At 44.4% G+C, this 22,135-nt stretch overlaps 1 protein-coding gene and 1 long non-coding RNA gene across 6 annotated transcripts in view; both read left to right on the top strand.

The window, feature by feature from the left end:
• Nucleotides 1-22,135, top strand: part of SLC24A3 (solute carrier family 24 member 3) — a 452,298-nt gene that overhangs the window by 112,106 nt on the left and 318,057 nt on the right. The gene's annotated exons all lie outside the window — the stretch shown is intronic.
• LOC132247662 (uncharacterized) lies at nt 6,330-16,803 on the top strand. The gene is made up of 3 exons (XR_009458935.1): nt 6,330-7,464; nt 12,682-12,763; nt 16,315-16,803. It is a non-coding gene; the product is annotated as an uncharacterized LOC132247662 (long non-coding RNA).

The raw sequence follows: 22,135 nt of genomic DNA, 5'->3' as shown, positions 1-22,135 counted from the left end.
TAAGGTGGAACTGAGGCCACAGCCCTGTTCACCACTCTCAGGCCCTCTGTCTCTGGAGTGCTTGAGAGCAGTGGTGGGGAGGAGTAGCATAACTAGGGTCAGGCAAGAGGGGCATCCACCCCAGACACCAAGTTAGGATGGGTGCCAGAATTGCCCCCCAGCCCCACAGAGTCCATGCCCTGACAGCATTGCCCTGCTAGGAACTCCAAAACCGTTCCCAGCTGCTGCTGTTTTAATAGCAACAGCTGGGGTGGACAGAGCACATGGCAGCAGCAGCTCAGCCAGGACTCTGTAGGAGTTCCCGGTATGGGTAAGACGGCAGTCTGTCTTCTCCTCCATCATTCCCTCCACTGCCCCCTATGCAGGTCTCCTGAAGGGTTCACCCTGGGTGCTAACTGCTTGTTACTCCAGTGTTGGAGTGTGCTTCTGGAGCCCCCTCAGCCTCTCAGTTCCAGCTTTGTAGTGTACAGAGCGGGGAGCAGGTGGATGAGGCTTAGCTTTTAGCAGTAGAAACAATTCAGGCATCCCCTTAGCCCCCTTTCATGTGCTTGAGGAAAGAGCTACAAATTGCACTTTCCAGGAAAATGTAGGTTCACTACTGCTAACAGTGCCATAGGTAGCAATCTAAACCAGGCTAAACCCCAATGTCTGATATTTATCCTTGTGATGCCAAAGGCATAGATAAATTAGCTGTTTTTCTAGTGTCTCTCCATGGAATAATTGGGTTTGTTTCCTGTTTTACGGAAGGGTATATTGGTAGTTGGGGCCTCCTTTCTTGGCCATTTTTTGGCTCTGGCTCTTTGTCAGCTTTTTGCTGGGGGCATGTGTGTGTGTGTCTGCGAGTGTCTCAGGAGGGGAATTTCCTTAGCCTCTGATGTTGATGACTTGATTTTGAAGAAGTAAAAGGAACAGTTTTGGTAGCTCAGCTGTCAGATTGATGAGGAAAGATTAAGAACAAAGAGTTGAAGGGCCAGCTTACATCTCCTCAGCCACTTCATTACACATCTCCTAGATTTCAGTGATTGCTGTGATTGTGCGCTCATGTTGCTCCATAGAGGATGCTGGGGCTCTCATGCTGTCTGCCAGAGGCATATGGCAGCAGCATGAACTGTTTCCATAGCAACCTTTCAGAAGTATGACATCACCCGTGCTGTCAGATTTAAGCCCTTCCAGGCTTTTGGATTTCGAGGATTACATAATTTGGGAAGGGTTAGGCTACAGCTTGGATCTAATCAGTGTTCAGGGTTTTAGTCAAATTAAATAACAAAAAAAAATAAAAGTCTGTGGAAGCGTCAGCTGTTGTTGTGAAGCCCTTTGCAACCTAGCTATGCATGCACAGCAGTGAGCTGTGGTATGGAGACAGTGACAGGATCCCAAATGCAGAGGAGCACAACTGGAGTACAGCTGGCACTGGGAAAAAGCCAGGATCGTCTTCATACAGGCATCTATGTTTTGATCTTCAGAAGCCAGAAAGTATTTATCATATAGCTGTGACTGAGGCAATCACCTGGTCCCTGAAACCTGGGCCTGCCTTCCCACAGCTGTTTTAGAAGCACCAGATATTCATGATGGGGGTTAAGAAGACAGATTTGTACTGAGGTGATATCCTCATCCCTCCTCTGATGCTTTCCAAGCACAGCCACGGGACCACTAGTTACCATGCCACATGGACAGTTGTCATGCAGACCACATGGCACTGCCTCAACTGAAGGTTCAGTTTCAGGTGGCAACAGGAGGCATGGGGGGAAGAAGAGAAGATGGGGAAGGAGGAGAGTATGCCTGCAGTGTCCCTGGCAAAGGCTGGCTGCATGCTGTCTTCAAGGAGGTGAGCAGTACCCAGAACCAAGAAAGCCAGCATAGACTTGAGATGCTGAAGATTCCTATTGGGGTCCTTCTGGACCAAAATATATATCCCATCGTAATGAGGAGGGAGCAGTTAGGGTGGCCATGTGTGTTTGCACGTATATGTGCAATGGATTCCAATAAGGCCTGAAGTGCTGGGGGACCACAGCTTCCATTTATATTGTTGGGAGCTGCAAATATTTGAGCCTTGCTTGAGTCAGAACCACCCTAAGGTGTGGGAAAATACACTAGGGCAGAGCTTGCTGAAATTGCCTGGGCTTGGCCCTGTTCTCAGAGTTTTCTAAATCAGCCACTCATACAAAATACAGTAATGCAAATGTTTTAAATAGTGCTCCTGAAAACATTTTTATGAATCCATCCTACTGCCTTCAGGTGCTTTTCTTGCCACACATTGCTTTAAGTGTTCTGACAGAAGGACTTTTCATTCCATCCAGGAAGAGCACACACCAACTGCTGAAACTTCCTTAGCCTGACGAAGGGTTTTTGAACCCGAAAGCTTGCTTAATAACTATTCTTCAACTATTTGGGTTGGTCTAATAAAAGATATCAGATTCACCCTAGGAACCTTGTCTGCCTATGTCCTTAGACCAACACAGCTACAACCTAAACCCCTGACAGAAGGAAACATTTTTTACTAATAAGGGCAGGGGAAAGAAAAGCATGTTTAGTTTCTTTTTCTTTAGTCAGCATCTGTGCTGAAATCCAAAAACGGTTACCAAGATGGCTGCAACCCAGCTGTGTTCTGTAACAATTTTGCAGTGCTCCATTCCCATCCAATCAAGTCTGATTCTTACCTTTACCCTTCTGGAAAATTCTCTGCAAGGTACAATGTAGCATTCTAAATATTACAGTTGCCAGTTTACATACAATTCTATTTTGAGAGCCAGTTACATGAAGGACAGGTGAATAAGATACCCTAGCAACAATAATGGCATATCTAGATATGTCATTATTGTTCAGAATTGTGTGCTTCTGAACAAACATATTGATGATTCTACAGAAAATATTTCTCTTTATCAGAAACTGTATTATAAATATAAAGTATATTTTATGGCTTTTAGGTTAATATTAGATTGCATTCAATTCTGACATGCTTTTACAGGTACCTTGGGCAGATGCCAGTGTTGTTGAAATGTCATGCAAGATTTTTTTCCATGGGTACAAAACTGAAGTAGACAGAGAGTTATGCTACTCAGATGTTTTCTAAACTTGCAGTGGGTGAAGTTAAGGCATAGCACTAAGTTACGAATAGCACTAAAAGTATTTAAGACACCAGTTATTTAATAGGCTTTACTTTAGCATATGAGTAAATCCCACAACTACTAAGGGGACTACTCATATGACTAAAGCTATAAATGCGTGTGTAAATGTTTCCAGGATCAGGACCTCCATGGATTACATAGACAAAGGAATTTATCTTTTTGTTCTGCCTTATTAAATTGTTACAGCACTTCTTACACTATGTTTTTAACATAAATTTACTCCTAGGAGAAACAAATACATATGTGGGAGGGAGGGGAGGTGGCTTAGAGTAAGTGTTAGAGATGGAACAATATTTACTTTTCCTACAAGTATTGGCATAACAGTGTCCTCTTGTTTTTGCAATAGCTGAATTGTTGCTTTGCTTGTAACCATTTAAATGCTTACAAAAAATATGAAACAGCCATTTGACACAGAACACCCTGGAATATGGCCACCAAATACAGAGCAAATGATATCTTGGAAGAGAGGGAGGAAAGAATGGATTCAGAAAAGATAATGTAGTTGCAGAAATTAAAAAGAATAGGGCCATTTCATTTTCTAAAAGTGTCCATTTTAATTAGATAGTTTGGGAAAAAAGCTCAGCTTTAAATATCTTGTATTTTTAAGAAGAAAATTTGTGGGTTTATATTTACATTGCTGCATTAGAAAATATCCCACCCATAAACTCTGAATGATTTTTTTCCATGAAAAGAAATCATTTAAATAATTTCTGTATCAGCTTGAAAAAGGCAGCATACTGAAGAGTTTTACACACAAGTATTTTGGGTTCCTTTTCAGTTTTAAGTGGACAATCCTGCACAGTGGTCAGGAAAGTGAGAGACTACAGTATTTTATGTGACTGGGTTACTTACTTACAGGTGCAAGTAATGCTGTGTAACCTTTCACAAAGCTCTGAATCTTAATCAGCAGAAATCCTCCTATTGAAAATCATTCTATTAGTGAACAAAGAATTACTCTGATAAAGTAAATATGTGCATCAAGGAGAAATAAGATAACAAATCATTCTCCATTCTTACTATGGCCCATGGACTGAAGCTCTTGTAACTAACATTGGACTTAAACTTGTGCTTACATAGTGTCTTAAGTTAAAGATGTCTTGGTCTAAGGCAAAGTTTGAATTTAATTCTTTGAAAGTAAAAAGTTGGTGCATTTACCCACTGGCTCTTCAACCGTTATGTTGCCTTAAATTAAATCCTGAAATATTTTGAGGCACTTAAATCCTGAAATACTTTGAGGCACTTTTTGGAGTGTGGTTCTTGCAACGACTAAGGATGTGGGCATCTTAGAGTTATCTTTGCCTTTCCCTTCTATTCAATATAAAATAACTCCCTGAAGTGTGTGTTTGTTTTACTGGCCTAGTACTGGCCCCATCTACCCACTCTTTTATGGCTCTTTGTCCCCTGTTTTCACAATCTGTTTGGTATTTCCTTTTTCATCTTACTCAGACCTCTCTGACTCCCTTTGTCCTTTTCATTTCAAGGTCTTCTCCAACACTGTCAAAGATTTGCCAAAAGTGAGTACCTAAACTCTGCCTCCCAACTCCATGTTTAGGCATATGCATCAACAGTTTGATTTCCAAAAGTGTTGAGTGCTCTGCTAGTCCGCTGTAGTCAGTAAGAACTCCAGGGTGCCCAGCATGAGGGCTGTGCAGAGCTTCAGTCCCTGATTCAATTCAGCAGAGATTCGAACTGATTGGGTGGCTGAATCTCTGAATCTGATTCGAATCAGAGGACCCTTTATTCTCTCTGAATCGAATCAGAACCCTCCAAATCGATTTGGAGAGATTTGGACATAGACACAGTTTAAATGTTTTTTATATATACCTCTAGGTAGCAGTCAGCTTGTGAATGCTGCGATGGTGGAGCGCATGGAGCATCCCATAGGAGTGCAGGGAACTCCCCAGCACGCTCGGCAGTAGAGCTGGAAGTAGACCAGAAGAACTTCTGGTCCACTATCAGGTGTGCCTGGGAGTGCGTGGGGGGGCCCCCTGTATCCCCCTAGCTTGGCAACCAGTGCCTCTTGGGTCTGGAGGGGCACAGGGGGCCTCCCTGCGTGCTTCCCAGTGGACCCAGAAATGGACTGAAAGTACTTCCGGTCTCTGGTCCACTTCCGGGTTCGCCGCCAAGCATGTGGAGGGCCCCCACACACTCCTGTGGGATGCTCCACGCGCCCCAGCATTGCAGCATTCACGAGCTATGCTGGTACCTCGAGGCATGTAGAAAAAACATTTAAAGCTGTGTCTATGTCTGAATCGCTGATTCTCTGAATCAGCATCGAATCTTCAGATTCAGATTCGGCTGAATCCAATCAGGGACAGTGATCTGAATCAACAAATTGAATTGCTGTCCCTGATTAGGGCCAAATCCAAATCGAATAGGGCCCGCTTTGACACCCCTACCCAGCATCTGAGTAAATCAGACCCATCATTGAGGTGTCCAGACATGGGCATTGATGTTAGCTAGCCAATTTTGACTGCTCATGCTAGGACAAAAGTAATCAAATGTCATGTTTTGGGGCACAAGCTCATTACTTCAAAGCTGAGAGAGATTTTTCTCTATATATACAGCATTGTACAAGTAGCCAAGAGCATTATGGGAAGCGTGGCTAGATGTACAATAATGATCATGTTCATACAGCAAATTCAACCCTGTAAAAATAGACGATGGTAAAAGAGGACAAAATGTACGATAATTCAGGAAAGTTCACAGAAGGCTTGTATTTGTAAGAAAATGTTTGTTACTTGATCAGTTTTCATCTTCAGGCCTCCTTAAAGAGTTCATATTTTGTCCTTCATGTGTGTGGAGTTGTGAGAGGACACATTACAAGTCACTGTGCTCCTAAAGATGAGTGAGCATGTCTGTAGAAGAGGACAGTAATACAGATGTGGAGCGTGACTGGAATATTAAAGTTCTAAGAATTGATGATGAGCAGCGTGAGCCAAATATTTGCTCTTTACAGCAATAAGCTCACTTAAGGACCAAAAAACCCCACCACATAACATTTGCATATTTTTATTTTTTATGCTGTTCAATAATTTTGAGGTTCCAGTAAAATACTTCCATTTTGCAAATCTGACAGGGTTGATTATGGGTCGTTTTCAAGCCAGACTGTAAAGAACTAAGTGAAGGGAGAATATTGGCATTGGTATTCTAATACTCTGATCCAGATGGAAAAGTCTGTTTCCTTTTTCCAGGAGTGATTTTTTGTCTTTACAATATTGTTTCTCCTAACACTCCTTTATCTCTCTTTTATCTGTCTCTTTCCCTCTCTAATAACAGAGGCTTATGCAAAGATCTGCATTCTGTCATTTTTGGATTGGATTATGTTTGGCTGTAGGATGAGCCAAAATTTTTTTACTTGAAGAAAAAAAGTCATTGCCTTTTTGCAAGCCTCTGGAAAACACCCTTAATATTTGTTTGTACTCCCCTTTATGTTCTCTTTGCATTTGTTCTTAAAGAGTATTGCTATATACAATGCAATTAGCAATATTCTCTGAAAAATGTCACAAAGGCTATTAAAATATGACATAAAGGCTGGAAGTGAGGAGCCTGACCAAGAAAAATGGCAGGGAGAGCTTAAAATGATGGCGGATTACTTTTTTGAACAGGGCAAATTGTTCCATTGTCCAGATTCATGAGTCAGCATTCTTTATGTTAATAATTTACAGTAATAAATGGTGAGTTAATACCAGGTTTGTCTAGGACAAAAGAATGTCTGGATCTGAAATGAGTGACTTATCTTGGAATCAGTTTGGATGGAGCGGTACTGTATGGAAATGAAGGGAAAAAATTGAAATAGAGCAGAAGCTGCATGTCCACTCCTCAGCAGTGGCAGGGTTTTTCATGTGGAACGATGCAGAACTTGGTCTGCTCTCAGTCAATGGTGCTAAATGTTTCTTTGAGATGAACTCCACAAAGTACAAGTGTGTTTCTTTGAAACTGGGACTTTTGGGAGCTTTCATTCCTTCGACGTGTGCAAAAGGTACATTTTGTGGCTCCTCTTTCTCAGGGCTAGGTTGTGCAGTGTGCCCTCTGTGTGGTTTAGCATGTGATTTTGTCAGCATGAGCAGTTGAGATTGTTAGGGCACAATTCCTTCCCTACGCACCCCCTTCCCCCCCTTTAATTTACCATAGGTAAATTATTATCAGTCTCAGCAGGCTGGCTCAGTTCTGTTGACTGATGCCAGCTACTTCCATTCTTCACTCCTCTCTACCTACTTACTTGGCAAAGAAAAGTGGGTACACAATCTGTGTAGATTTGGAAAAGGTTCAGAAAGCATCAATGCTTTGGGCAGTCCCTGCCCACTGCAGCAGGGAGCTGGACCCTGACTTGGAGCTGGTAAGTAAGGATGAGGGAGGGAGGGCTGGAGGAGTAGGGAGGGGACCATGGGGGTACTCCTGCCAGGCCTCATTCTTTACCTGCTTCCCCAGCCCCCCCATGGCTGCCCCACCCGCCCCAGCTCCCCATGCTTTAAAAAAAAAGCCCCAACTCACCAGGTGCTGCTGGGCAGGGGGTGATCCCCACTGCCCCACGCTGCATGGGTGGCTCTGCCACGACCCCCCCGCCCCCTCCCCCGCCGCTGTCCCAGTCTGTCCAAACTCTGGCCCTTTAAGAAAAAACAAAAAAACAAAAAAGCCCCCTGGACTCATTGGCTCCTGCAGTGGCCTTGGAGGCTCATGGAAGAGCCGCTCCCATGGCAGGGGGCAGTTGGGGGGCAGCGGGGATCACCCCTGCCAGGCAAGAACTGGTGAGACGGGTTTTTTATTATCTTAAAGGGCCAGAGCTGGGGTGGGCAGGGCAGCCATGGTGGGGCGTTGGGAGAGTGGGGGGGGGGGGGGGAAGGGGGTCAGGAAGCTCATGGCAGAGCCCCCCAGACAGCAAGGGTCAGTGGGGGGCAGCAAGGATTGCCCCCTGCCCAGCAGCACCCAGTGAGTCGGGGCTTCTTTTCTTTTTCAAAGAGCCAGAAGCTGGGGCAGGCGGGGCAGCCATTGCCAGGCTGGGAGAGCAGGTGGGGGATGGACCTGTGAGATTCAGAGATTTAGCCAAATCGATTCAGGACAGTGATTCAAATCACTGTCCCCAAATCAGCCGAACCCAAAGTGAATACTAGTCGCTTCGCACAGGCCTACTGGTCTGCGTATTAACAAACTGTGGTTTTTCCAGTTCCACTAAGTAGGACTGGGGAGGGGGGCGGGGAAGAGGCAGGTCACACACCTTGTCTTCCTTCCTATTGGGGAGAGATACAAGCAGGGACTTTTTTTGCACTCAGAATTACTTATCTGCTGCACGAGTCCCTAGGGCAAGAAGCCTTCTATTTGGCTATCTATAGATCACATCCTTGCTCCTAAGTCGCATGAACTGTGAATACAGCTCCAGATTTTACAGGGAGAGCCTGTGGAGTGCTGAATGTGCCCCAAACCTCAGTGCCTTTGTACAAGTGGATTTTCACAGGCCCCTTCAGGAACTGGGCCCCCCACTCCCAATAACTTTCTGTGGGAGTTAGGTGCCACACTGTCCTCTGAGCCTTTGTAGCCTCTGCTTTATTCAAAGTGGCGGCTGGGTGCATTATCCTTAGCAGAAGCCTTGATCGCAGGATTCTGCTTGACGCAGGTGTTTAGAGCTCTCTGTTAATTTATGCTGTCTCTATCTCAGACCGTCTTGTTTCAAAGCTAAGTTCTTCTGAAAGGTGTTTGATCTCTGTATCTTTGTAAGAGTTGAGCTGGTTCCTAGCAGCCCCTACAAGCAGTTGACAGCTGTCTTACCCTGAACAAGAGACAGGCCACTGAACTGGGGAAAAAAATAAAACAAATTGTACATATTAATGTGTTTTATAGTATCTCTTTCTGTGTTTACTCACCATCTCCTAGCCCACACATGGCAGAAGAAAACAGTCATTTCTGCTGGGCTGGCTATTCAGCTTTGTCATTAATTTACCTTATTTAACCTCCATGGAAATTGGGAACATTTCTTGATTGTGTCACTTGAGTCTACAAGCCAGTAATAGTAAGGACACATTTATTGCTTACCTAGTTCAGCAATCACTTACAAGAGACTGTGGCATAATTAAAGTTTGTGTTCATTAGACTACACATCCTATATAGTGAAACTTAATTACATATGGGACTGTAGATAGGGGCTTTTTTTGTAACACAAGATTAGATTCTCTGTGGAAAGCTGCCTCTATAAATAAGAGGTTCCACTGCAATTTTTAATTGCTTCTAGTTCTTTGCAATGGTGCGTGACTGAACAGAGACATCTAGGGGTATAGTGCCAGCTTGCCGTTCAGGAATTGAGCCAGGCAACTTTCATGGAGATCAGTGGAAGTCAAAGGGACAGAATAGTACACAAAAGCAATGAAAATGTACTCCCTTCTCTCCCGGCTCAGCTAGGTACAACATTGTTTCACATGGTAGCTATCCATTTCTTATATTTTTGACCTCTCCAGCCTTGCTTCTGGTTCTCTCTCTCCCTTTCCAATGAAAAACCTCCCGTGGACTTTCTGCCCCTCTCAAAAGGCCTCCATGAGAGATGTGTAATGACACTTTGCATCAGAATGGACTGCCTAGGACAAAAAGAATTGGTAGTTAGGCTGCAGTGGGGAGGGTATTGAAATTTGTCTCAACTGAGTTTCTTCCTAAGCTCTTCAAACCATAACACGGGAGCTCTTTGGTTTGAATGAGAGACTTCTGTTGCTGTGAAGGGGAGTGGTATGCTTACCCAGGATAGTCCTCTTTAGTTGAGGAGGACATCAGTGATTTAACTTTTCTACTAATCCAATGTGTCTAGGTTGTAGTAACAGTGTGCATTGGCCCTGTAATGTGAATGTAGTGTGTGTAACAGCAGGTGGGACCGGGGGGAAAGTACTTGCAAAACTGTGATTACTGTTAATTTGGACTACAACTCCCAGAAACCCCCAGGGGCTGAAGGTCAGGGGGAAAAAGAAGAGGAATCTAGAGGCTTGAGTAAAGAGAAGAGAGAGAACAGTGTACATATGGAGCCTGACGTGGTCAGCCAGGACTGTGGACTGAAGAGCTAAGTACAGAGAGTCAAAAAGCCTGAGGCTGAATCTACTCAGTCTTTGCAGGTTAGGCTAAAATGCACAGATTAAATTGAAACAGAAGTGAGCATACATTTACCTTTGATTCAGGAATTGCAGCCTGCAGTGGCTCAGGCCAGAAGCCAGGGCATGCTAGAGCATGTCTCTGCCTGTGTGTGCTTCCTCTTCCTGCTGTTCCAGAGGTCTCTGGGCTTCACAGTCCAGAATGACAGCAGCAGGATTCTGCAGGGTTGCTCATCACTTCCTGTTTCCAGGTGCCTCTAGGATTTGTAGTCTACAGTTGCAGCCAGCAGTAAATTTGAATGGGGGAAGGGGTGTTTAACCCCTCTCCCTGGCCCCAGGCCCCAGCCTGGGTTTTCCAGGGGGGGTGGGGGGATTGGGGGTAGTCCTTCCTCCACAGACTGGGTTGCATACCCAGCCAGGCTTGCCACCCTTCCCCTGTTGTCAGCCAGCCTTCACTGCTCCAGCTAGGGAGTAGAGGGGTGGAGCCAGCCCTGCTCTCTGGAGTACACAGCACAACCTAGCCCAGAGGTGTAAAGCATGCTGGGATTCTGGGAGACTATAATTTAACTTGAACCAGGAAGGGGTCTGCATCTGGGATATAAGTTTCATAAACTGGTTTGACCCAAATCAGTTAAGTCTGATACTCCATTCAACCAATTTATTTTAAACCAGTTTCAGTCATTTTGAAACTGGTTTATGTGCACTGAGTTTCCATTCTGTTACAAGTTTAAACCAGTTTCTGATCACTTAAACTGGTTTATATGTAACTTCTGTCCCTAGCCAAGGAGCTGGACTTAGACTTGGGGGCAGCTGCAGGCTGTTGTTTGAGCACTCTGGGACAGAAGCCTTCTTTGCAGACACCTCCAGAGGTACAAGAAGGATATTAAGGTGCTGAGTGTATGTTACCACAGTGCTGCTGATGGTTCTTTACCTTTTACTTGTTCCCTCCCTTTTGCCCATTGGCTTGTGACCATAACTTCTATGATTTCCTGTATAAAAGTGGGAATTACCCCTTGCTTCTGGTTTAGTGTGACCACCCATCTCTAAGTGGGTGGGACAGCCCTGAAATGTGAATATCAAGTCCTGGTCCTGGGCTGAATGACTCTGGGACAGCATTTGTCCTGGATTCCCAGCATTGTGCAGAGATCCAGGTTTTCCATTCACTGCGGAAAAATGTGGGAATCAGAGGGTTTCCCCTTGCAGACTGGCAGAGTTCCAGCCTGCAAGGGGGAGGGCCAGATTGAGGCCCCCACAGTGAGGGAGGGAGTGGGGGTGGGGCTGGGGTGCTGCCCAGCTGGCGCAATGCATGGGCCCTGGGTCGGGGATGTGCAGCTGCAGGGCCCGGCCAGGGAGTGGGACAGTCATGGATGGCTTCTCCAGGGGCTAGTAGGGGGACTGGCTCCCCACCACTGCATGCACTCCCAGCAAGAGGGTATGTGGGGCCACGGGTACCCTCAGTTTTGTGCATGGGGCGGAGGCAGATACAGGCTGCCCACTGCAGGGCTCGGGGCTCCCTGTTCTGCTACCCTCCCCACCAGGAGCCCTGCACCATTTGCGCCACCACAATAAGACACCCTCTGCCCACCTAGCAGCAGCAGGGATTGTGACGACAGCGGGGGTTGTGCCCCCCAATGCTGCCAAGTGGGCAGGGGGCACCTTGCCATGGTGGCATGGCCAGAGCGGGGCTTCTGGGGGAGGATAGCAAGGAGGGGAGCCCTGAGCCCACAGCAGGCAGCCCATATCCTCCCCCACTCCCCATGGACTCTGCTCTGGCTGTGCCAGTGGGGTGGGGAGGGGGGATAGACATATGTCCCATCTTTCCATTTTGAAAAGGTGGTCACTCTTCCTGCTGCAGGGTTGGCACAGCCCTTTGGCTGTGTTTAAGTAGGGGGTCTTGCAGCTGCAGCTGAAGCATAACCCACGTATCCTTTATGTAGAGAACACCCTGAGCCACCAAGTAAGACAGGATTTAGAAGTTAAATGTATCCAGGCGTGGCACTCAGCATTCACATCTGAGAGCAGCTTCCTGAGTCTGAAGGTAACTGGGGACAATCTCTTACCTTCCAGCCTGCACCTGAAATAATCAGGTGCAGCTGAGTCAAGTTAGGCTCCAGGCTATAGAAGTGGGCAGAGGGCCTCCCAGAGCTGCTGGGGGCCAGAATGGAGTTTTTCTTAATAGAGGCCAGTGCAGAAAGCTCTAGGAACAGGAGCAGATTTGTTTATACTCCATGTTTTTACAGATTGCTGAATTGAAGCTGTGATGTGGCTAGGGACCCTATTGATTTGGGGCTGCCCAGAAAGCTAGTGAATAAATCTGAAACCCTTTAGAGGTTTTTCTTTTCCTAATATGGGAAACCAGCTGAACTGCCAGCCTGGTGCATGGACTCTGGAGCCTCAGTTTACTGTTGTGTCATATACTTTGTGTTATCGTTTACACTTGTGCAAAGTAAAATGCCACTACTCTGATCTGATGGGCTTTTCCCCCTGATTTATAGCAGTGAAAATGACTAACCTGGGGGCAATGAACCCTTGCAGTGATCAGGAAGCTCAAGAAGTTAAGAGGACTGATTGCTTCAGGTAAGGGGGTGTACAAAAACACCTGCTTTTACTTCACTTTAATTCACCCCAGGTGACAGATTTGAGGTTGAATCCCAGGGAAGACAAGGCAGTACATTGTTTTTGCAAGTGTTAGCATCAAGGTGAAGGCTGTGGGTAAGTTTAAGTTTTACCATGACCAGTTAAGCATGGTAAACCTGCTCCATCTTTACTAGGATTTTATTGATTGTCACAAGTCACAACATGGAGTTTTCGACAACTGCTGCTATTGCCATGCTTCTCACTTGGCATGTTTCTGAGGGGGTACCCCTCACTCTGCTTTATTTTATTAACAGCCTGTTGGGTACAGGACATGGTCCATGGCCAATTTGCAAGTATACTTAATGAAAGCAGTGTTGTTTATTTGCGTAGAATTTTAGGGCAGCACATTGTCACCTTTTTATTTACATGGTTATGATGATTACCAGATAGAGCTAAACCTAGTAAAAAGATGCCCAGTCTTTGGATGCAGGCAGACAGTTTCCATCATCATCAGCTTCATGACCTTTGCTTCTTCTGAGGGGATTTCGGTGGTGCTCCTCTTCTTAGGGGTTTCTGTATTGTTCCAGATTCTCCCCTCTAGCTTTCCCATTGCTCTCTATTTAACATGCATGCTGCATCTTACGTAAATTTTACTTTGGATCCATTCAGGAACCTTTGTGTTTATACAAATTAGCAAGCCATTTTTTTGACCAGGCTTATTTTTTACACAGTTCCTAGAAGCAATTTGATGTCTCTTCCTTCCAAGAGCAATCCATTTCTGCCCAGATGGAGTAATGGTCTCCTGCTTATCTTCATTTTGCAAAACATGCATACTACCCCTAAGAACTGTGGGAATTTTGTTCAGTTTACAACTGCTATCTTTTTTCTAAAGCATCTATAAGCATTTTCACATTTTTGTTCACCTAAGCATCAGTAATAGGCATCCACACACATTTTAGAACATGTTTATTGCTGGGTATCCCACATGCCCTGTTTTCTAAAGCAGGGTCCTGGCTCATACATGGGATAGATGCATAGGCACATCCAGGATTTTGGAAAGGAGGGTGCAGGAGCAGCCAATGATACTACAGAGTAGCTGCACCCCTACTCCCCATTGTGACCCCCTCACTGGGTGGGCATACCCTGCAGCAAGAGCAGGCATGGTAGACATTTTTAAGTCCCCAAACAGGTAAGGACCTATTCTTTCCACCCTCCCTTCCCTTTTGTGGTCAGCAACACATCCCCTCTCCTGTTTCCTCACCCTCCCACCTCCACGGCTGCTGCTGTTGTCTCCAGCTGCCCCAGGAGTCGGGGGAAGAGGAAAGCTGCAGAGGTGCTCCTTGTTCTGCTTTGATCAGGTTTCATGGGGACCTGGAATCAGCCAGGGACAGCAATGGTAGTATGTTGGTGGGGGCAGGTGGGTTCTCTTCCCCTGTGCTCTTCTCTTCTCCTGTGCTCTTCTCTCTGTCCCAGGAAAATGAGCAGGGAGGAGGGACCCACCCATCACTGCTGCTGTCCCCAGCTGAGCCTGGCTGACTGTGGAACTTGGCTGCAGCAGGGCAGGAGTGACTGTGGAGCCCTGGCCCCAGGTCAGCAGGGACAGTGGCAGGTGGGGGAAGAAGGAATGGAGGGGACAGGACATGCCAACGAGGGGAAAGGAGAGAGGGAAGTCTAAATTTCTTTGGGAATTTAAAAAAAAGTCCACAACTGCTGCTTCTGCAGCCTTGACTGAAAGGAGAGTGCGTCCGCACCACCACTCCCCCTCAGGATCTTCCCCTGGATAGCTGAACTTCAAAAGTCACTGAAGCAAAATGCAGTCACCACAGTGCCACTCTAGAGTTAGTTAATGAACTCTTAATTTATTAATCACAGTTAAAAACTTACGAATGAGCTCACTTGCAGTTCATCTTGTGTTGCCCTTGTTATGCTCTCAGACACAGGGAAAATGTCTCTGAAGATCCCAGTTCTCAGACACTGCTGTATCTCAGTGTCACCTTCCAGACTCTTATAGTCCCCATCATATTGGACAGTAGCATCTGTCTTGAGTGCTCTTGCCTGCTAACTTCAGCAGGGTATAAGGTTGAATTGCCTCAAGTCTCTCCATATATCTGCTGGGATTGAAACCTTTGAACAAGGTGGCTTCTAGCAACCAAATGGTCCTTTAGGCTATCTTTGCATGTGCTCTGGGGGTGGGGATAAGGGGATGCTTTAAATAGAGGCCACTTTAATTAGGGGGTGCTTTGATTAGAGCAGCTCCTAGATCCACTCTAATTAAAGCTCCTGTGACATCTCATGTATTCAGTGACCCATGCTTCAAAATGGCAGTGGGGGCTTTAGTTAAAGTGCCCCTGCCACCATTTTGAAGTGCAGGGACACTGAATACAGGAGACATGGAGGCTGCTGGGGCACATTCATTAGCATGCTTCAGTAGATTCGATTAATTGAGTCTTCTCTGATGCGCTGTAATTACAGTGTATTGGAGCAGCATCTTCGCTCTTCTACAGATGCCCATAGATTCCTCAGGGGTTAAATTATTGTCTCATGTCCAGGAGCAAGTTTTTATTCCCACAAGCCCATACCTGGGATAGCATTAACTTATCAAATTGTGTGTCATTCTCCATACATTGTGTTAGTTATCACATGTTAGCTAATACAGAGTAAGAGCACAACTTTTTGCTTGTAGAGATGACACCCAAATGGGAGTCCGACCCTTTGTGTTTAGTAAATCACATGGTACCAAGCTGCATATTTTCATTTCATAAAATGCCCACTATGAAAAATGAAATTATTGCAAAAATACTCTATTTTATGGCTTTTGCAATGTTTTGTAAAATTCTGGTATGTTGTTTTATGTAATTCATGCAAATGTTACTTTTACTGAATACTCATTTTGTCAGAACAGTTTCTTAGTACACTGTGCCCCATATCTGTAAACTGGTTTTGCACCTACAAAAAATGGAGATGAAGTGTTTAGTAAGAAAAAAATGTGTTTTCTCCTTATTACCTGCCTTTCCACATAACAGAAAGCATGAAAAAAGCGGGTTTTATGGCAAAATAAAATTTAGCACATTTGGAAATAGGGAAAAATGTCTTTTGTTCACTTGTAATAACAAAAACTGGAATGGTCATCCACTGTCCCCTAGTAATAAATACTGAGAGCAGTAGATCACATGTCTTTGTGCATGTCAGTTAGAACTGGCATATCAGATTCCATGGAGAGAATTACATGCCATAAAGAACAAGATGAGAAATAAAGTGCGGCAGAATTGTTTTACAAACAAAAGACAGCTTATAAGGAGGTGTTAATTGGTGTAGGTCCAGTGAAATCAGTTGAGCTGTGCTGGTTTATACCTGCTAAAAATATAACTAGATAACTTTTTTGGTCAATTTTGGTCTTAGCTTTTAAATATGAAATTGCTTTAGACATGTAGCTATTGAATTCAAACCACAGCACAAAGGAACATCTCTTTGGCTTTGGAGTTGTCTGTGCTTTGATTGGTAGGACATAATCTTGGATTGAAATGAGGCTGAAAAACTCCTATTTGTTTCAGCAGGGCCATGGCTTGTGTCTTAGAGAGAAGAATGGTCCTTCCTGTGTTTCGGAGTCATCTATATGTCTAAAGACTTTTGTGAACTTTAGGAAACTAGGGGGTACCCACATTACTGTAAAAAAAAAAACAAACAAATAAATAAATAAATAGCATTGTCCTCACAGTAGTACTTATTTACGCTAACAATCCTCCAAACTGTCTCCAGATTTTTTTTTTTTTTGTTTCAATTACACTGTAATCTTCAGTCCCATTTCGTTCTCACATTTGTTTATCTTATCGCATCTCATCTTGCTTGTTCCACTCAGAACAATTTAGGTGCCCTACTTCACTAGACAAATTGGCTGGCACTACACAGATTTGCTGGCCTTGTATCTTCAAGCAGATATCAACATCCTACCTTGTAAGATGCTGTTAGCAAGCAACAAAAGCAAAGACAAAATTAAAGGAGGTTAGTGAAAGCTTGTGTCAGGCATTATGTCCTTCCATGAAAAGAACTTAATATTTATATTCATTTTGGGTTCATATTTTGTATTTTAGATATTGTATGCATTTTATATTTTACATAGACCTGCTCTGGAGGTCCTTCCTATTTTTTTTTTTTTTTTTTTAGCAACCTTCATTTTTAAGGTATTGTGACAGGGAGGGATCACTTAGGAGTCATTGTATCAATAATATTAAACAAAATAGCCATTAGAGGTTCCATCCATACAGTGCTCTGCTTTCCACAGAAAGGCTGCATTTCTAGTAAAGGAAACTAAAAATACTCCTACCCCAAGTAAGAACTATTTTGATTTTGTGTTTGTAGGGCTGAAAGGGACTTTGTGGGGTCACTCATCCAGCCAGGTCTGCCGGGGGGAGGGAGGGGTCAGGGTCAGGCACTGGGGGCAGTGTTGCAGTCATTTCTTCCTCTTCCATGGTGTACTTCACCTGCAGGCAGCTCTGTTCTGTGCAACCCTGTACACTGCAGAGTCTAAGGAAGGGCTGGAGCCCTGGGGTGTTGTGGGACACCTTTGGGGACCCACCAGAGGGCAAGTAAGGAAGGGAAGACTTGTCCACTGCTGCTGCTGTTGCCAGCTGACCCAGCTTAGGGGTGGGGCAAGCCCCAGGATCGCTTCTGCCCCACTCCAGCTGGGGGCTTTGGAGAGTGACTGCACAGAGTGCTGGGCTCAGACAGTGGCAGCAAGCGGGTCTGCTTCCTCCCTCTCTATCACATTTGCCCACTGTCCCAGGGACTTCAGTGGCAGGGAGCAGCTATGCAAGGTGCTGGCCAGGAATGGTGGTCATTGGTGATCTTCCCCCTCCCTCTCTCCAGTGCCTGCTCCTTGTCAGCCAGGGATGCCCTGTGGGACTGGGCAGAGGGTAGGAGTGCCTGGAAGTGGGAGACCTACCTGTTGCCATTGTTCCCAGCCAAGCTCAGCACCCTGCTGCAGCTCACAGAATCTCCTGGCTGGAGCAGAGCAGGGGTGGCTCTGGGGATTCCCCTGTCTCTGGTCAGCTGAGGACAGTGGTGGCAGCATGCAGGTCACTGCTTACTATCCCCAGAGGCAAACCCTGGGCAACTGCTGCCAGAGGAGGGGGGGAAGGAATGGGAGGGTCAGAGGGTCAAGAGTGGGGAGGGAGTCTTACCTGCTTCCTGAACAAGAGAGTCTCCAGCAGCTGCTGCCAGGGTACAAGTCTGTCCACTGGGGAGAGGAGGCGCAGTGGGCTGCAACCACCCCTGCTGCATTGGTAGCATCTTCTGCACCCTCTTTTTTGAATTCCTAAATCTTCCCTTGTGCCAGTACCCTGCTCAAGGTAGGATCAGCCCTGACTAAACCATCTCGTATTACTGTGCTGGTTCAGAGGAGTTAATTCAAGTGTCACATGCTCCTATTCCTTGCTGGGTGGGACAGGCTTGCTAGGCTGTCATGGACACGGAGGCAGTTGGTATCATGGGAATCTCTTCTCATGTTGCATCGTGACAAATGTAGCCCATTTGTGAGCCATCACAATTGAGGAAACTGAACCAGAATCCCCAGGAAGCCCTGTAGCAAGATATCTGAGTCAAAAGCATTTTGCTTGGGTGAAATATGTGTCACTTGTTTTTCTTTTTCTGTGAAAACTTGAAATTTTCCATGGTAAGGAGATAACTCCTTCAAAAAAATAATTTTCTTGAAAAAGCAGTTTTCCATTAAACCCCTCTCAGATTTGACCATATTTTAAAAGCAAGTTCTACCCATATGAAGGCAAGAATCTTGAGTCAGGAACCAGAAGTCATATATAGGAGCAGCAAACTGATTATGCTTAAAATCCTGTTCCTTTTTCTAACCAATCTTTTGATGTCCAAGGGAACCCTGACCTTATTTTTTTAATAACACTATGGCAGAGATTCAACTGGGGTGTCTTGAGGTCCTTTTAAGGGTGCTGTGATGTACCACACAATGTTAACCCTGTTAGGTGTGTCAAAATGATAAACCCAGAGGGCATATCCAGATGGGTGTGCACGTGCATTTCCCTGGGGACAGCTAGCAGTGGCACATATGTGAAGGATAACTTCAGTATGCTCAAGAGATTAATTAGTGAGGCATTAAAACTCAAGAGCATTGGCAAAATGAGGGTCCAGGAAGGGTGGTCATTCCTCAAGGAAGTGATCCTATGGGTGCAAAAGGAGACAATCCCATTGTACATAAAAGTGGCAAAGGGGCCAAGAATCCCTCTTGGCTGAACAGGGAAGTCCCAGAAAGCCTAAGGGCAAAGAAAGAAGTATACAGGTTGTGGAAACGGGGGTAGCTACCCAGAAGAAGTATATCTTCCTGGCTCAGACTTGCAGGGAATCAATTAGGAAGGTCAAAGCAGGATTAGAATTTAGGCTGGCGGCAAAAATTAAGGACAACAAAAAGTTGTTCTTCAGGTATATAGGGAGCCAAAGGAAGGTGCAGGTTAGCATAGAACCCCTACAGGACAAACTAGGGCAATTGCTGACGAGGGGGTGGGGGGACAAAGCTGAGCTCTTCAATGAGTTCTTTGCATCTGTATTCCTAGACATGGACCAAGACAAATCTCCCAGCTGGACCAGATAGACACAGGAGGGACACCAGCCCACCAACTGTTAACACAGACTTAGTGAAGGGGCACTTGGAGGGGCGGGATGTATTCAAATTAGCAGGCTCAGATGAAATTCTGCTGAAAAGAGGACATGTCCAGGAAAAGCCAGATGTATGGTAACCCTACTGGTATCTAAATTTGGCTCTGCGCTGCATATTTGCAGCACAGAGAACGAAATTATGTGCCCGGGGTGTGCTTTGTGGTGCCTCAAAAGCCTTTGAGGTGCTGCAAAGTTCACATGCACGCTTGTGTGGAATCTGTAGTGTTAAAAACATGCTGACTTGTTGTGGTCTTTCTGAGTTCTTTGCACCAGAAGAATTGCTCTTCTGTTGTTCTGTAGTCAAAAAAAACAAGTAATTAAGAGCTGCCATTTTCTGAGGGGTGCCTCAAGTTTAAAAAGGTGAGGACCACTGCACTACAGGTTGACAGTTGTGCTGTCAAGTCAGATTTTCATAAGAGGTCAGCCCCCCAATGTACTGACCCCTTTGAAAGGCAGGACACTCTCACTGGTGTCTCAGTGTAAGTTGAGACCTTCTGAAAAACTAGCCCTGAATTGGGCATCTCATCTCAGTTGTTTCAGCTTCTCATTCAGTGAGGCCAGGAAGATGCGGAGGGGCCTTATTGTTCAGCGCTACTGTTAACTACTGGAATAGACCCAGGATAATCAATAGATCAGAATAGTTTATAATTTATCCCCAGAGGGCTAACTGGACTGTCCTGTAACTGAATTTATTTGCATTTTAATTGCTATCTACCCCTGGGAATGGGCTCCTAGCTTCAGCAGAATGTTTTTAATTAGATCATTCTGTTTGGTTCCCAGATTGGTATGTTTGATGATGCTTTAATTATTGTTTATTGTAATGCTAGCTCTTTAAGGGAGTGTCACAAATGGCTTGTTTTAAAGACAATTGTTATTAATGATAATTGTCAAGGCAATAAGTATAAAAAGGCCATTTGTTCTTAATAAAGAAGGGTAAGAACAGCATTGCAGCTGCTTGGGGTTTATAGAGTGTTATCTGATGCCAGGCAACTTTTAAGCTCACATTTTAAACCACACAGATAAATCTGATTTACAAAAAGCTCAGCTGGAAGAAAAATACTGTACCTGGGATGGTGAAGATGGCTATATTCAAGCCAGATGGCAATTTATGTTGGCACAGTTTTCCAAATCTTTTTCACCTTTTACATGTGCATTTGTGTGCTATTTTAAGAAGAGATCTAAGTGGTATTGCATGCCAAGGTCACAGCTTTCCATCTGCACAAGAAACCCTAAGGCTATAACACATTTTTTCATTGGTGAAGAATGCCCTTTTCTTCTGTAGGTGAAAAGAAGACAGTGCTTTTTTTTATTGGATTGGAGCTGGCTTAGTGATCTGTACCTATCAAGACTTCCATATTTGATTATTTCAATCCTCTCTATCCAGCTACAGAACTGACTAAGGCTACAACTGGTTCAGAACTAGAGGTGCTTGGAAAGTGAAAACGTTTTCGGAAGAAAAATCAAAGTTACAGTTTTTATTACTTTTTGGTGAATGATTATGTTTCTCCCAAAAGTTCATAATGTAAACATCCAGATCTTTGTTTTATTTTGTTTCTTCATTTAAAAAAAAATAAGGCCCTTTGGTAATATTTTCTATGATGACCTTGGTAAAGAAAAAAAAAGTTAAACAGGAACTGTTCCCCTCCCAGTGCCTTTTTCTCAAAAATCAAACTGGTTTTGGTGGCAAAAATATATGTTAAAAAGGCTATTTCTCGTTCCATAACTTGATTCAAACAAAATGGTCCATATGCTTATTAGGATAAGTTTCAGTCTTCATCTTCAAAAAACAGCATGACACAAAATATATGAGAAAAAATCTCTCTCTTTCTCTGGGTTACCCCTAGCTTTTTATGATAGCACTGTGCCCCCCACAGCACCATACTCTTCCCTCTCCCGTTCTTTGCCCTTCCCTTCTGCTTTTGTATTTAAATGTATTTTTCCTTGTACACAGCTCTATGCATGTCCTTTCGTGGCATCTAATGAAGGGAGCTTCAGTCTATGAAAGTTTTTGGTGTGTGAGTTTCCAATGCTGATGTTTTAACATGTTCCAAAATTCTGAGTCAGCCTCAGAAATTGATGAGATTTCTTCAAAAATCCATGAGATTTTTGGGTTTTTTAAACAAAGCATTCCTTTGGGGATTCTCCATATATGCCTTCTTTTTTTTTTTTTGAGCCACATAAAGGTTACATTTTCCAGTTTTTCCTTACAACCGTGAAGTCTAGGACTTTTTTCATTCATGAAAGTTGAGATTCTTCTGTAATAATATGACGCCAGAAGTTCAGGCATTGAAGAAAGCCTCCAACATCACAAGATTCAGGATAGAATAGCTAGAAAAAGAAGTTACACATAAACTGGTATAAGTGATCAGAAACCGGTTCAAATCTATAATAGAAGTTCAGGGCACATAATCCACTTTCAAATGTCTGAAGCTGGTTTAAGATAAATCTGTAATATCAGAGTTAACTGCTCTAGGTTAAATCAGTTAATTGAACTTCTGTCCCAGATCCCCTGATTAATCCTGTAACTGAACTAATTTTTCATATTCATTCCCCCTTGCCAGAATCATGCCTAAAAACATGAATCTAAAAACTGCTAATATTCCCACTATGGGTTCTGAAACTGTTCCTTTCCATTCTTTTCTCATTTCTTGTTAATTGAAAGAAATACACAGCATTTTTTTTTAAGTGAAGGGATTT

Source organism: Alligator mississippiensis, chromosome 1 (assembly GCF_030867095.1).
Source record: "Alligator mississippiensis isolate rAllMis1 chromosome 1, rAllMis1, whole genome shotgun sequence".
Lineage (NCBI taxonomy): Eukaryota > Metazoa > Chordata > Crocodylia > Alligatoridae > Alligator > Alligator mississippiensis.
The sequence above is the reverse complement of the archived record's forward strand: the minus strand, read 5'-3'. Positions and strand labels throughout refer to the sequence as shown.